Source organism: Sander lucioperca, chromosome 21, assembly GCF_008315115.2.
Source record: "Sander lucioperca isolate FBNREF2018 chromosome 21, SLUC_FBN_1.2, whole genome shotgun sequence".
NCBI classification, from domain to species: domain Eukaryota; kingdom Metazoa; phylum Chordata; class Actinopteri; order Perciformes; family Percidae; genus Sander; species Sander lucioperca.
In genome coordinates, this window is record NC_050193.1 from 8,891,779 (window position 1) to 8,908,680 (window position 16,902).

The window sequence follows — 16,902 nt, forward strand, 5'->3', positions numbered from 1 at the left end:
ATTTCTTTTCTTTTTCTCACTTCAGTTTGCATAATGCATTATTGAAGAGTGACGACTTGTGTAATTTTCTATCCCAACTGACCCAGGTCCAAAACAAGAACGTTCCATGTAGTTACAGATGTGGAGCAGAAGCCAGCCTCAAACTCTGGCTTTCATCAAAACTTTTGTAAATTCTCTGAAATTGGTGACATTCAACTTGATCATGATGTTTAATAATTCACTTTCCACGTTTGCTCAATGCAGGTCTGGACTTCTCTCATTTTCATTCCGAATGCATTTACCATACTTAATACTTTTCCACCAAGTCACATTTTCATCCAAGAACATGTGCAAATACACTGAGCAAAAGAGGGAAAAAAATACACATTTTTCTCACTTGCCAGGGCACAGCACAACTCAACCTCAAAGCACCAGTTGGATGAGCTGAACAATAAGAGTCAATGACAAATCGGACATGGTGCATTCCTTGGGCAAACACTCACCTCATAAAGGGAGACGGGTAGGCAAACACTCACCTGCCCTAAGCTAATAACTAGTGTGGAGGCAAATACACAAATACACTCACACATGTACACACTTGAGCTTGTCGATATGTTGAGACAATGATGGGAATTAAACTGCTCAAAACTGTGTTAGCATAAAGATATGACAGATTTAATCTCAGAGAGCCACAAGTAGCATTTTCCACAACAAAATGAGGAATGCAGGAGATGTGGGTCTCTTTGTGCCGTTATACTGTGCTATGTGAAGAATGGAAATAGACTGGTACACAACTAATATGTAAATGTTAGGCCCGCTCTGTTTAGGGTTTATCTTAATCATTGCACTGCAGAAATAAACAGAAATTGAATTATTTTAACTAAGGCCATCACAATGGCTGCAGGAGGAGGATTTAAGGGGCTTACACATAATGTAATGTATAATAAGTTGCAAATTATAAACCACGTCTGTACGTAGCCTTTCTTAAAACATTTGTGTTTGTGCATTTCTGATTGTGTGTTTAAAAATGTTAAATGTAAAAGCTTTATTTGTGACAGGAAAGCTTAGATATTAAAAGGGGTGAGAGAGGGGGAATGACATGCAGCAAAGGGCTGCAGGTCGAAACTTAAACTTAACCCGCGGCCACTGCGTCGAGGACTGAGACTCTGTAAATGGGCGCATGCTCTACCAGATGAGCTACCCAGGCGATTCACTTTCCTATCAAACAAATCACACACATTTTCCCCTTAAAGCCTTCTTTCCCAGCACAGCAGAGCAAAGCTCCACTGACAGCACCACAGACTTCACTTCAGCAGACTTCACTCAGTGGGATGCACCCTGAACACTTCCTGACCATGTGACTCCCCCCAGCTGCCTTATGATTGGACTCTCAGAGGCGCCGAGGATGAAGAGAAGAGGGGGGTGGTGGTGGCAACGAAGCTGGCTGGCAGCGGACACGAGAGAAAACAAATTCCTGCCCCATTGCCATGGAGATGAGTCAACAGCAGGTCGGTGGGGGGGGGCAGAGAGTGCGGTGGTTGTGGGGCACAGGCTGACCTGCTGTAGTTAACAATTCATCCCCGTATCCGGCTCCCAAATGATTGGGCAAACACGGAGTGCTGCGGAGTCAAAAGGGCCCCAAGGGGCTGAGAGAGGGGCATCACCCTGGGGTGACAAGCTGACAGGCACACACTGGTTGGTAGAGGGTGGACCAGCTGAATGGGGAGTAAGGGATAGGGGGCACCAGCGGGGAGGGACGGGGGGCTGATGGAATGTGGGAGAGGGGCTAAGTACATTGAGTACCATAGGCTACAGCACAGTCACAAAACTACGGTGGCCCTGAAGTGCAAATCACAACAGCAATAAGAAAAACGCGACGGCAAATATGAAAACACGACAGCAAATAGGAAAACACGACGGCAAATAGGAAAACACGACAGCAAATAGGAAAACACGACGGCAAATAGAAAAACACGACTGCAAACAGAAAAACACGACAGCAAATAGGAAAACACGACGGCAAATATGAAAACACGACAGCAAATAGGAAAACAAAACGGCAAATATGAAAACACGACGGCAAATATGAAAACACGACAGTGAATATGAAAACACGACAGCGAATATGAAAACACGACAGCAAATATGAAAACACAACAGCAAATAGGAAAACACGACAGCAAATAGGAAAACACGACAGCAAATAGAAAAACACGACTGCAAATAGAAAAACACGACAGCAAATAGGAAAACACGACAGCAAATAGGAAAACACGACGGCAAACAGGAAAACACGACGGCAAATATGAAAACACGACAGCAAATAGGAAAACACGACAGCAAATATGAAAACACGACAGCAAATAGGAAAACAAAACGGCAAATATGAAAACACGACGGCAAATATGAAAACACGACAGCGAATATGAAAACACGACAGCGAATATGAAAACACGACAGCAAATATGAAAACACAACAGCAAATAGGAAAACATGACAGCAAATAGGAAAACACGACAGCAAATAGAAAAACACGACTGCAAATAGAAAAACACGACAGCAAATAGGAAAACACGACAGCAAATAGGAAAACACGACGGCAAACAGGAAAACACGACGGCAAATATGAAAACACGACAGCAAATAGGAAAACACGACAGCAAATATGAAAACACGACAGCAAATAGGAAAACACTTCAATAAATCACAAAACACAACGGCATTACGTCCAGTAGTGTTTTGCTTTGCAGCTCTTGTGGTTCACCCACATGGGCTGAACGTTTTCACTAACTGTAGCAAAGCGGACGTATGCAGAGACTTTTAGTGTTACTGTGGTTTAGGCTTATAAAACTGACGCAACTCCTACTTTAACTGTTGGCACAACTGGCAGCCAAATGTTAATTATTTAGCTTAACATGAAGAATTTAGACATCATTTACTGGGTGATATTTGTTGTGGTTTACTTAAGACATTGTTCTCCTCAAAATGGCCTTTTAACACAACTTATTTAATTACACTGCTTTTTAAAGCTGCAGCCATCAATACTGTTTTGTACGGTGGCCCTGAAGTGCAAATCACCACAGCAATTAGAGAAACGCAACAACAAATCATAAAACACAACGGCAAATAGGAAAACACAACAGAAAAAATGAAAACACGACAGAAAATATGAAAACAAAACGGCAAATAAGAAAACACGACAGCAAATAGGAAAACACGACAGCAAATATGAAAACACAATGGCAAATATGAAAACACAACCGCAAATATGAAAACACGACAGCAAATATGAAAACACGACAGCAAATAGGAAAACACAATGGCAAATATGAAAACACGACAGCAAATAGGAAAACACGACAGCAAATAAGAAAACACTTCAATAAATCACAAAACACAACGGCATTAACTTCTACCGGAAAAGGTAGGGCCTATCTAGCAGTGGACGGACCCTCCTGATTGGACAGACGCACTGTCTGTCTTTCGCGCTCCCAAATCACCCACAATCCTATGCGCGCGGCTTTGCCGGCTCGTGAAAAAAACAACAACAATGGCGGACCTAAATGGGAGTTGGAGCGGCATCGCTGATGGCACAATTAACATTTAAATGTAAGTATATTTAGTGTTTGCCATACATTTGTTATCACCGTTAATGTGTTACATCAATGTCAAGTGTTACGCATTAATGCTGGTACAAATTGCTATTATAATTAGGTAGATACACCCCGAGCTAACGTTAAGCTAACTGAACCTATCATTTAACATTAGGCTGTTAGCTAGCTAGCTGTGTTGCTGTCTTTTATGCCATTTGTGTTCGTAAAGTTTAATGTCCGGTGGAATTTTCATCTCTTTTTGTAAGCCGTTACTGTATATGCGTAATGTTAGCAGAGATTTAGAAATTGGTGTGTTTATCAGTTGTAGCTGCAGGATTGGAGGTAAAGCTGCACCTTGTTAACTTCACTAGCAACGTTAAATGAAAGCTAAAATGTATGAGTAGTTTCCCATGTAACAAGTATAACATTCCGTTATAGCATTTATAATGGTAAAGATCTTTTTCTTGTGTTTGCTGTCTTTTAACAGGGACTAAGGAACAAATGGAGGCTGCACTACAACGCTGAAGTTGGCATCCGATTTGCAGCTTCCGATCCGGCAGTTAAGGGGAAATTTAAGGGGAACTTAAAATTGTCCGATTCAGCAGGGAAACATAATTTACATTGCTAAGTGACTGATCCTCCGTTTTTTGAACCTCTTACTGTATTGAATGAGTGTTAGTCATTAAGGTAAATTATTAATTATGTCTAAAACACACTTTTAGATTTGTGAAAGCTTTATTGTCTTTATGAGAACACAATAAAGGGAGATTTCACCGTTTTTCTAAACTTGTCAAATCAGGACTAAATTATCCCAGAGAGTCTAAGGAGTCTTAAAAACACAGTTTGAGATTTGTGAAAGCTTTATTCTATTTGTGAAAATGCAATAAAGGGAGATTTTACTGTATTTTTCACATATAGACTACATTGGACCAGGTCCAGATCCAAAACCACAATACTTAAGACTTGTCAAATCAGGACTAAATTATCCCAGAGAGGCTAAATAAAAAACTGTTTTATTTTATTGCCACAGCATAGCCTTTGCTAATTGACATTCAACGTACAAGTCCACGTCTCTCCATGTCATTTCTTATATCCCTGAGCAGGTCTTCCTTCTCACTTCAAAAGAAAAGTAGAAAAAGTTATTTTTACCTTTTGGAAATCAATCCAAATATCGTCATAGATTTGCCAGTGGTTTAATTTACTCTTTAAATCCTTCTCCTTCAACATAAGTGTTGTTTTCTCACCTTTCCTCAGAAAAAGAGGCAGGACTGAGTATTTATTAAGATTTTTTTTAATTCATACTTCATAGGCCATTGTCTCAGGTGAGGAGCAACCCCACTTCTGGGGAACGCTGGGTCCCGATCTTCTTTGATGATGAAACCCAGCTGGACAGGATTGTGAAATACCTGTCAAACTTCCTCGACAGCTGTGACACACTCTCTGATAAAGTGTGCACCATGGTGTCTTCTGACAGGATCAAATACATCCTAAATGTGTTGCTGTCAGAGATAGGTCCACAGCAGTTCCACATTATATTCATGAAGACATTTTTTTCTATGACTTAAAGTGGCTATATGTAACTTTCAGTTTGTGTTAATTCTAGCGGCCACTTTGGACAAAAGTGGTAGTATTTTCACCACACCTGCTGTCGTAAAGGTCTTTTCTTTACGGTGCTGTATTGCCCACTGTAGATTACCAAGTTTGCGTTACCGTGTTTACACAAGTACAGGGGAAGACCTGCTCATAATATAATAAATGACATGGAGAGAGTGAGTTAATTCTTGTCCAGTTTTGACAAGTTTAGGTATTGTGGTTTTGGATGTGGACTTGGTCCAATGTGGTCTACATATGCAAAAAACAGTAAAATCTCCCTTTATGGCATTTTCACAAATAGAATAAAGCTTTCACAAATCCCAAACTGTGTTTTTAAGACTCCTTAGCCTCTCTGGGATAATGTAGTCCAGATTTGACAAGTCTAGGTGGATCTAGACCTAGTCTAATGTGGTTTATATGTGAAAAAAAACTTATTGTGTTCTCATAAAAACAATAAAGCTTTCACAAATCTAAAAGTGTGTTTTAGACATAATTATAAATTTACCTTAATGACTAACACTCATTCAATACAGTAAGAGGTTAAAAAAACAGTTTTAAGTTCCCCTTAACTGCCAAATCAGAAGCTGCGAATCGGATGCCAACTTCAGCGTCGTGGCTGCACTAGCGTCACCAGAAGGGAGAGATGAGGAGGAGATGGAAAGCAAAAGCCAAGAGGCCAAAAAGAGATGTTGAATAGATTATTTGCTATATTAGAGATTGCCATTCAAAAAATAAATGCATTAAATTAACTAGTTTGTCTGTGTCTTTTAAGTTTTTGGGTGTGTATATAATATAAACTGTTTTTCAATGTTTATTTTTCCATCAAATTATGACCTGGACACAGGAAACTTCTAACTGAGTAATTATATTCAGATGCTACCTGTTTTAATAACTAGTTAGGTATACAAGCTCTAAAAAGACATTAATGAAACGTGTATCTTTATTATAACATTTATTCAAACATTACTATATACTGTACACAAGTATATTCAACATGAAGCGGCGATCAGACTCAGCTCCCGATGATGGTGTTGCTTCCGGACTGCAGACAGAAGGAGAAAGATTAGGTTAGTCCAGTAGTTATCCAACCTGTCCTGGTAAGATTAGAATTGTATCACAAGTATATTTAAGTATACTGAAACATGAAGGTACTTCATGTAACTGTGTAGTGGTGTAGTTTCTTCATCATGGTCTTAACTGACAACTGTTGACCATTTAACACACTTACACCTACCTTTACTGTATTAGTGGGTGTTTATCAATGGAGGTATTATGACTTTTCATATGTTGGTTGTAGCCTTGTAGCTTGTGTGTTTACAGTACTATTTACCCTTTCTCACTTGCAGTTTAATGCATATCATACTGCCTGTGGTAGCTCATTAGCTGGTAGCGTTTACCTTGTAGTTGCTGATCATATTTTGCACTGCATTTGTCTGAAAGCTAGAAGCTACTGGACAATGAGCTAATGTTGCATACATGCAGTAAACTACAAGCTAATGTAAACGGTTAGCTACTGCAATTCTCCTTACCGGTAAGTGTTATGACTACTGTACAAACATGAACTCCCACGAGTTTTTAATTTATTGACATGGGATAAATAAGACAAAACGACTATTGCTTACATTAAAGCCTATCGGTGTCGGTAACGTTACCTACCTTTGCACGTTGCGAGCAAAGTTCCTGACAGAATATTCTCCTCTTGCAAGCAGACTGACGCCGATTCACCAACAGCACAGTTCATAGTTCCACATCCATTTCGTCCAGTGTTTTGAAATGAGAAACGGCTAGTCCGTCTGTTAAAAGCATAGACAGTGAGGCACTTTTATTTTTTCACCTCTCCTTCCTGTCAAAAGACAAACAGTGCGTCTGTCCAATCAGGAGGGTCCGTCCTCTACTAGATATGCCCTACCTTTTCCGGTAGAAGTTAATGCCGTTGTGTTTTGTGATTTGTTGAAGTGTTTTCATATTTGCTGTCGTGTTTTCATATTTGCTGTCGTGTTTTCCTATTTGCTGTCGTGTTTTCATATTTGCTGTCGTGTTTTCCTATTTGCCGTCGTGTTTTCATATTTGCTGTCGTGTTTTCATATTTGCCGTCGTGTTTTCATATTTGCCGTCGTGTTTTCCTATTTGCCGTCGTGTTTTCCTATTTGCCGTCGTGTTTTCCTATTTGCCGTCGTGTTTTCCTATTTGCTGTCGTGTTTTCATATTTGCCGTCGTGTTTTCCTATTTGCTGTCATGTTTTCATATTTGCCGTCGTGTTTTCCTATTTGCTGTCATGTTTTCATATTTGCTGTCGTGTTTTCCTATTTGCTGTCGTGTTTTCATATTTGCCGTCGTGTTTTCATATTTGCCGTCGTGTTTTCATATTTGCCGTTGTGTTTTCATATTTGCCATTGTGTTTTCATATTTGCCATTGTGTTTTCCTATTTGCTGTTGTGTTTTCATATTTGCTGTCGTGTTTTCATATTTGCCGTTGTGTTTTCATATTTGCCATTGTGTTTTCATATTTGCTGTCGTGTTTTCATATTTGCTGTCGTGTTTTCCTATTTGCTGTCGTGTTTTCTTATTTGCCGTTTTGTTTTCATATTTTCTGTCGTGTTTTCATTTTTTCTGTTGTGTTTTCCTATTTGCCGTTGTGTTTTATGATTTGTTGTTGCGTTTCTCTAATTGCTGTGGTGATTTGCACTTCAGGGCCACCGTACAAAACAGTATTGATGGCTGCAGCTTTAAAAAGCAGTGTAATTAAATAAGTTGTGTTAAAAGGCCATTTTGAGGAGAACAATGTCTTAAGTAAACCACAACAAATATCACCCAGTAAATGATGTCTAAATTCTTCATGTTAAGCTAAATAATTAACATTTGGCTGCCAGTTGTGCCAACAGTTAAAGTAGGAGTTGCGTCAGTTTTATAAGCCTAAACCACAGTAACACTAAAAGTCTCTGCATACGTCCGCTTTGCTACAGTTAGTGAAAACGTTCAGCCCATGTGGGTGAACCACAAGAGCTGCAAAGCAAAACACTACTGGACAAAAAAGCTTGTAGATAAGGATATAACATCACCTTATGACAACTAAGCTTATATATAAGAAGCTTATACAGCAGATATTTACAGGAGAGAGAACACTGAGACTATTTTCGGTCTTTAGAAACATATATACTCACCAGAAGATCCATGGGAAGCAATTAAAGGTTGACATCTCATTCCAAGAATTTGGATTCCTTCACTGTGAAGAAAAAAAATCAAAAGAGGACAAACGTCACTTCACACACCAACTACAGTGTAGTATTCCATTGCTATATCTGTTTAACTCTTCACTCCCCTTTGGTTCAGCTAGGTTCATTTAGGTAGAACAGTGTTAGAGCATGTAATGTGAGGTACGAATGGAAAATGGTTCAAAGCCTCAACCCACAGGACCAGGTTCCAAAACACTGACCACTTTACAGTGGAGCAGAGCGCCGCTTGACAATAATGGGTCAGGGACAGAAATAACAGAGGGGCGATGGGTGGATCTCATCAATGTCACATCATAAAGAAAAAGACCCGCAAGGCTTCAATACTGTACTTATGATAGGCTGGACTTTATGTAGCGTAAGGTTTTGTCTCAGTCAGCAGAAGCCATCATATGTAACTTTATGCAGTGTCACGGCTTGGTTTGCTCCCCAGAATATCAAACCAAATCCCATCATCCAATTGGCCATCTTTGAAGGGTTGAAATGCCACCATTACAACAGAGCTTTCAGTGGGCAGCGGTGTCAGGAGGGTGTGTTAGCAGAGAGGACGCGTTACTGGTTCTCCACTGCTACTCACGTCAGAGCAGTGTTTTCATAAACACTGCTGAAGCATGTCCTTCCTTTAGTGGGAATTAGGATCCTCTCTATAGTAATCCACCCAACAAATCTTATAAATGAAAAACAGGACTGCATCATTTATAGAGTGTCTGTCGGAGAAAGAGAGGAGAGAAAGGAACAAAAACAAGGGGAAAAAGTAAGATTATGATAAAAATAGCAGATGTTGAGAGTCATTTCTCGAAAGGTGTGTCATTCAGGGAGTTTGGGACGAACCTTTGGCCGAGACTGAACTCTAAATTTAGCATATTTGCTAAAATAAAAAGTGAGTTCAGTCGCTGGCACTGGAACTTTCTCCTCCCTGTTTATGACCTCAGTGGTGCAGCCGGCGTCACTCATGACGAAATACAAACCATATAAAACAACAAAAAAAGACCTCCTCAAATACTCTGAGTACATAAGGAAACAACCACAATTTAATGTTCCCTGTAAATGATCTTAATATGGCAATCCAAGTCAAGATCAACAGAAAAATATGGTTTTGCACATTCTAAGTTTAGAACAGAGTTTGAGCATGAATTACCTTTTACATAACAACTTTTAACAGAACACAGTCTCTAGTTTGATATTCAGAAATTGAGAAGTTCCTTAAGATTCTATACATGTACACTTGGCTGTAAAGGGAAAAACGGATGTATGACACATGTAGAAAGCTACTGTGTTTGTTTACTGTATCCAACATGCTGGGGATGAGCCTGTGTGTGGCAGGCTGGGGAGGATGCCCCTGGGCCAGGCTGAGGAGTAAGTGAAGCAGAAGTCCCATCTAAGCTCTAAAGCATGCGTCTATCAGGCCTGTAACTAAAACACAAGCATAAACACAGGCGATGTTAGGGATTACACCCTGCAATACCGCCGCAGGAAACCACAGACAGCACAGGTGTAAACATCGCCACGGACACATTTTTCCTCCTCTCCATACTGCCAGTGGAGGTCTGACTGACAGCTCATCATATACCCTTGTTGGCTGTGTGAAACTTGTGTAAACATCTGCGGGCGTCTGTGTGTGTGTGTGTGTGTGTGTGTGTGTGTGTGTGTGTGTGTGTGTGTGTGTGTGCGTGAGAGCCACAGGTGAGGCACACACAAAGGATTACAATGGCCTAATGTCATGTCGAAGAAGCCTTGCAGCACAATACCACACACTCTTTCAAAGATAGTTTAATCTTTCCTTCGAGAAACCTTTTTATAAATTAGATTTCATATTATTTGTCTCACTTTGCTTTGAGAGTTGAATCTGATATGCACATCAATTATAAAACATATTTGCAAGAAATCAAAGAGCTACATAGAAATAGGATTAGTTTTAGATTAGATAGTTTTTTTCTTTTAAACATTGTTTCCTAGAGAGTAAAAGGAATAAGTTTTAGTGAGAGCAGCAGGGATGAATGGGAGGAAAGCACATTTCCTCAGTAAACAGCACCCTCTAGAGCAACACTCTACAGTACATTCAATGCTGCACCTCACTCGCATTGTTGCTGCCTGTCTCTTCATAATAGCCGGAAATTATGCTCATTTGGCAGATTCATCACTAACAATTACTTTAAAAATGCCCAAAAAAAAATCCTGTCAATTGTAAAAATGATAAAATTAGACAAGCTCACATGCTTATTGTTATTTTTTTCTGTAAAAGATACCAAATAAGCAGGTTGTCTTGTTCTCCGGCTTATTTCTGAGCCACATATGTACAATTACAGAGTTGAGGTGAAAGCACTCATTTTCCCAGTGTGAGTTGATAATGAGGCAGGCCGTTATTAAGATGTTTGCTTTAATCGTGTGCAGGGTTATTAGGGGCGGTTTACAGTACACAAGAGAGATTAACGTAGGCCACGCATGACGGAAAGAGCTGAGAAGGCCAACGATAAGCCAGCTACCCACAACTGTGAAGCAGGCTGAGAAATATGAGCGCACAGTAGGACATGAAACTCAGCAAGACAAAACTCTCCCTCTCTCCCTTTCTTTCTCTCTCTGTCTCATTTGCCCTCTCTCTGTTCGCCTCAAATCATGTTACACAACCACAAAGGAATGCCTCGTATATCGGAGACAGATTTAAAACAAGCGGAAAGGAAAAGAACAGTAAAGAGAGGATCGCAGAGGGATCTATAGAAGCAGTAGGTGTTGTTTGGTTCCTTTCTGTTTGTATAAAAGGACAACATGGCAGGGAGCTTGGCAGTACTGTAAAGGCACACTGCAATGACACACAAGTCCGGACACATACTCACCCAACTACTTCACACATGCTTACATAAACTAAATCAGCTCGAGACACACAGTTGTTTGCACCAACCAGGGAGCACTACATGTTTCGTCTATATTTTTCCATGCCATTAATAAAAATAGACATTGTACTGTTTCAATACATTTAGTTGGAATTTAGGGAGCACTTGAAAATCCATAATTTTATATGCTTTTACATTTTCCCACAGAATTTCCACCATTTTTTCCATGCATTTGACCCATACACATGGAAGTAGCACTCAATTAGCATGGCACACGGAGCCTGAAATGTGGCACTCCTATGTTACTTAAACAGGACATACAGCACCCGCCTACCAAGTTTATGAGACCCATGTTGCATTAAAAACAATACTATTACAAGATATGTAGACAATAGAAAGTGATCAATTAAATAAAATGAAGAAATTTGAGTTTTTGAATATTTTGAAAAACATATGTAAACTGAGGTCAACACTGAGCTGAAATGTGTCCGTAACATCAGGTGGATCCACACTGTTGTATCAGTTATCCTCCAAAGCTAAAGCACTTTGTTAGGAAAACAAAAGTTGGATTTGGTCAACACTATGCGTCTTTGTTGCTTTATTTTCAGTTGCACAACTAATAAACCACAAAAACCTGTGATTGAAATGAACATTTCACACATCCTTTTGCACAGCACTGTTTGACTGCATTAGTAAAAGGTGAGAGTGTGTGTGTGTGTGTGTGTGTGTGTCTATTTGTGTATCAAGTTAGCAGAAGGTCAGACTGGTGAAGTATTAGAGCAGTGTTTGCTCTCTTCCATGTACTCTTGGGGACCAGCCTGTTTGCGAGTTTGAACAGTGACGTGTGAAACCCGTAAAAACAGGACATAGTGCCGCTCTGTTTGCTTAAGAACACCCAAAGAATGGACTGCCATTACAAAACAAATCCCTCAGCCTGCATTCCTCCTGTCCATCAAACCCTACCTGTTGAACAAGATATGACACAGAGCGGAAAAGGGTAGTTACAAGAAGATCTACTTCCTGGTGAGATGACTTGCAATTTGTTCAAAAGTTATTAATTAATATGTGCACACTAACACAGAGAGTTTTTTTAAGCATTCATTAATCAACAAAAACAATGATGGTAAATTATGTAAGTATCAAAATTTACATCCCATTACATCCCCCCCCCCCCCCACACACACACACACACACACACACACACTCCCCCCTCCTCCACGCAGTTGCTTGTAGCCAAGGAGGACACGGAGGATTAAAAAAACATGATGGACTCTTCAGAAGAGGTAATTATCTTCACTCGAGCTTCTGCGCGGGAAAGTCACCGGATGACACAATCTTCTGAACATACAGAGAAATACAGAGAGAGTTGTGTGGAGCTGATAGTCTTAATTAGCTTTGTAGCAACTCATTTGGAAATGGCTTGAATATAACAGACGTTCATTAATGTCAAAAAGTTATGCACTAAAGCTTTAATCTTATGAGTGGCTGTTGCATCATGATTATTATACAATTATATTACATAATTGAGCCAATAAAACCTCAGCATTACAGTTGGACTTAATTACACATTTGTGCAAAATATTTTCATTATGAGCTTGCAACACTGTAAATCCCATCTTGACAGCACCGTATGACAATTTGTCAGCAGATGACAGTTTGAAAACAGCAGTTAAGAAATGCATGCTACTTTAGTACAGCAGTGTCGACAAAATCAAACTTTGTATGTGCTGCTGTTGGTTGAAAGTTGCATTTGAACTATATTTTGGGTTACACTTTACTTGAAGGTATCTACATAAGAGTGACATGACACTGTCATGAACGTGTCATAAACATTATAAAACAAGTCAGAAACGTTTATGACATGACGCTTCTTTTAGTAAGTGTCATTCGGTTTTTGTCATGACAAGTTATGGTTAGGGTTAGGGTTTATGTGTCATGACTGTGTCATGACAGTGTCATGTGTTCATGACAGTGTCATGTCACTCTTATGTAGATACCTTCAAGTAAAGTGTTACCATATTTTGTTCATGCTAGAGAGGCAGTCTGAATCCTGTCCAAACTAGATCAATAGGCCTGCAGACAAGTCAGGACCACCTGAAAAGCTCAAACTGCTTGCAATAATTAAAACTAAAATAATAAATCAATATAAATATAAACAGTATCTATTTTGATAAGGAATTAACTGTTTAAGTCACTTTCCAAAAACAATGCACAATATTCACTAATTACAGCTTCTAAAACACAGTGCTTTTTTCTCAGTTTTATGTAATTGTACAATTAATAACTTTTTTGGACTGTTAATCAGATGAGATTGGCATTTCACACTATGTACTGACATATCAACACTAAATAGAAACAATAATCAACAGATTAGGGCAGTAACTGGTGATTCTTTTCATACTGATTTTCTTCTTCTTTTGATTAATTGATTAATCATTTGGTCTAGAAAACTGTGAAAATTTCCTTGAGTCCAAGGTGACTTCTTCAAATGTTTTGTTTTGCCAGGCCTGCAGTCCAAAACCCCAAACACCATTTCATTTACTATAATGTAAGATCAGGAAAAGCAGGAAAAGCTCACATTTGAGAAGCTGGAACCATTAAATGTTTGCTTAAAAATTTACTTTACGATTAACCGATTAGTAAAACAGCGACTTGATCATTAACTACTTATTTCAGTCCTGATTTATACTTTTGATGCACACTGTCATGACAATCACAATGCTGCACGGTGTCATGATAGATGTTTTCCCCCCTAAATTGTATCTTACATTTTGAAACACCAAAGGCAACAGCCTTCTGTCCAGCATCTGTTATATGAAACATTTTAATAATGTTTTCAGCAGAGATGCCCAACTTGCTCTTATGTAACATGTGATACAGCCCATGAAAACAAACTGATGGATCCGATAGTAAAGCTGGGCAAAGACACTGTGTGGAAATCCATCAACTGGAACATATGAAAAGGGAGAGAGGCACCACAAGATTCCAGCCCCCTCCCTGCCATCATCCTCGTATCAGAGGAGCCATTGGGAGAACTCAATGTGATTTGTATGTGTGTTTTTGAAGAGGGGTGCTCATAAACAGCCATGAAAGGGGCCCCTCTATTCAGCTCGCCAGCAAAGATGCGCTTCATTGGGCCGGCCTTTTGTTTTCCCCTGTTCACAAAACCTTAAGCATAGAAAAAAGGGGATGCTTCTCTCGATGTGTGCAGGCACAAATGATGCCATTAGATTGGTGCCCGCTTTGGGTGAAAAAGGCTTCAGTAGTGCTTGAAGTGATTTAAAAGATGCAGGAGAGAGCTGCCTGCAAATCCTGTTTGGAAATAACACTAGAGGAGAATGGGGAGGCAAAATGCCAAGCTAGTGATCATTCTATAGTATGCAAAATTGCTCTCAACTCCATGAGTGCCTTGAATGTTAAAACAACAGATGCAGAACATTCCTTTGTCACGTGATGAGGGTCAATGTGTTGCGGTGGTGAGTGGGGTCAGGAAGTTCACCAAACTTCCCACGCTGCTTTACTCCATAAGATCACGGTTGAAGCCTGAAACACTCTTTAATTTTGGCAGGGGAAATTTTGTTTCCAAAAAGTGCCACCATCCAAGTGCCAACAAAGGGATGAGCCATCAGGTAAGAAAAGAAATACTACAAACTACAGGACCTCCTCATCAGCATGTCAAGGTGAAAACACCGATTACACACCCAGGATGGAAGAAATAAAATATATAATATAAAAAAGAAAAAAATATGTGCGTTTCAGATGAAATTTCATAAAAAATTGGGTCAGGTATGTTAGTGATGTCACAGTGATACAATGACTAAGCAGTGGAGGTATGTCACAAACTGATACTGTAACACTACAATGCAAAAAAGACAATGCCTGTGCACCTTTCTACTCAAGCAGTTTAGAACTATTCCAGTCAAGCAAGCAGGTGATAATGTGACAATGACAGTGTGCCAGCCAATGGCATTGTAGGGGCATGTCATCATGGTGCCTGCTCGGCAACAGAAACCTAATAGGCATGAGAACCTTGCAGTGTCAACAAAAGGGACAGTGCCAAACAAAACCACTTGTTGTGAGTGAGAGGGCTTAAACAGGCTAGGTCCGGTTCCACTCTGCACAGCATTTAGTTAAATTATGTCTCCTTGACATCTCAGCTATCAAAAAGAACATTTCATGTTTGTTTTTCTTTCGAAAATGAAGGCGCTATTTTGGGCAGCCTTCCACACCTACTCTCAGATGACCTTTTCAGTGTTTGAATCCTTTGGAGGATGTATTAGTTTATACAGTTTAGAATTTAATTTGTTGTTGCTGCCCTTTGACACACTGACAAGACCATAATAACCTTTAATAATAACTCATCGAACCCATAAGGCCTAAGTAGTGGTAGTCCCCTCTGTGGTAGTCCCCACCCAGACTGCCAGAAACCTGTGTGTGATACTTGACGACCAACTCTCCTTCACTGCCAACATTGCTGCAACTACCCGATCTTGTAGATACATGCTGCCTAACATCAGAAGGATACATCCCCTTCTAACGCAGAAGGCGGCTCAGGTTCTGGTTCAGGCTCTAGTCATCTCACATCTAGACTACTGCAACTCCCTCCTGATTGGCCTGCCTGCATATGCCATCCGACCCCTGCAGCTCATTCAGAACGCAGCAGCTCGACTTGTCTTCAACCTCCCCAAGTTCTCTCACACTACACCGCTCCTCCGCTCTCTTCACTGGTTACCAATTGCTGCCCGCATCCGCTTCAAGACACTAGTACTTGCATACAGGGCCACAAACGGATCAGCCCCAGCTTACATCCAGGATATGGTCAAACCCTATACACCAACCTGCCCACTCCGCTCTGCATCAGCCAACCTGCTTGCTGCCCCCTCACAGCAAGGGACAACTAATCACTCAATGAAATCCTGACTGTTTGCTGTCCTGGCTCCTAAATGGTGGAATGAGCTCCCTATTGACATCAGGACGGCCGAAAGCCTACGAATCTCCCGCCGAAAGCTAAAAACACATCTCTTCCGACTGCACAAAAAAAAAGTTAAATGGGTAATGTAATTATTAGTGGTCATTGACATGTAATTAGTCCTATAATCACTTGAGGTTTTACCTGTGCAGGTTGTCCTCATTCCACAGGGTGTGAAAAAAACTATCATGTTCATCATTAACTTTTCTTACAAAGGGCTTCCTGTACCAACGCTTGGTAGTCTTATAGAAAATAGTACCAAACTAGGTTGAAGGGTAAATAAAGTTCTAAATTAGAAATTTCTAATCGGTAAAAACATAGTCTATTATTTCTACACACCAGGTGAGCTAACAGTGAGTTGTTGAAAGAAATTCAGTTACTAAAACACCAAACTGATGGGTTTTCCCCCCACTTGGCATATTTATCAGATGTCTGGCCTGCCAAACCATATCACCTTTGATTGCACATGACAGGGTAGTCAAATGCCCTAAATACCTCACTTATCAGTGCTCGTTATTAACTCAGTTCGAGAACTTTGAGATAAAGTTTCTGCTGTAAACTACAGTCACAACTGGGACATATGGACACACTGTTTTCTTCAAATCTACAGTATCTGCTTTTCTCAAGGTTTGAGTTCCACTCAGGAAAGGATACAGAATGAACCAACTTTTCAATTCCACTACAAGTAACAAACAAATGCTGAACCCTGC

The 16,902-nt window shown here is 40.0% G+C and overlaps 1 long non-coding RNA gene across 1 annotated transcript in view; it reads right to left on the reverse strand.

The window, feature by feature from the left end:
* LOC116059344 overlaps window positions 1-16,902 on the reverse strand; it is a 63,356-nt gene that overhangs the window by 14,137 nt on the left and 32,317 nt on the right. Inside the window, exon 2 of the long non-coding RNA XR_004107290.2 lies at window positions 8,327-8,388. This is a non-coding gene — a long non-coding RNA (uncharacterized LOC116059344). The remainder of the gene's footprint in view (window positions 1-8,326; window positions 8,389-16,902) is intronic.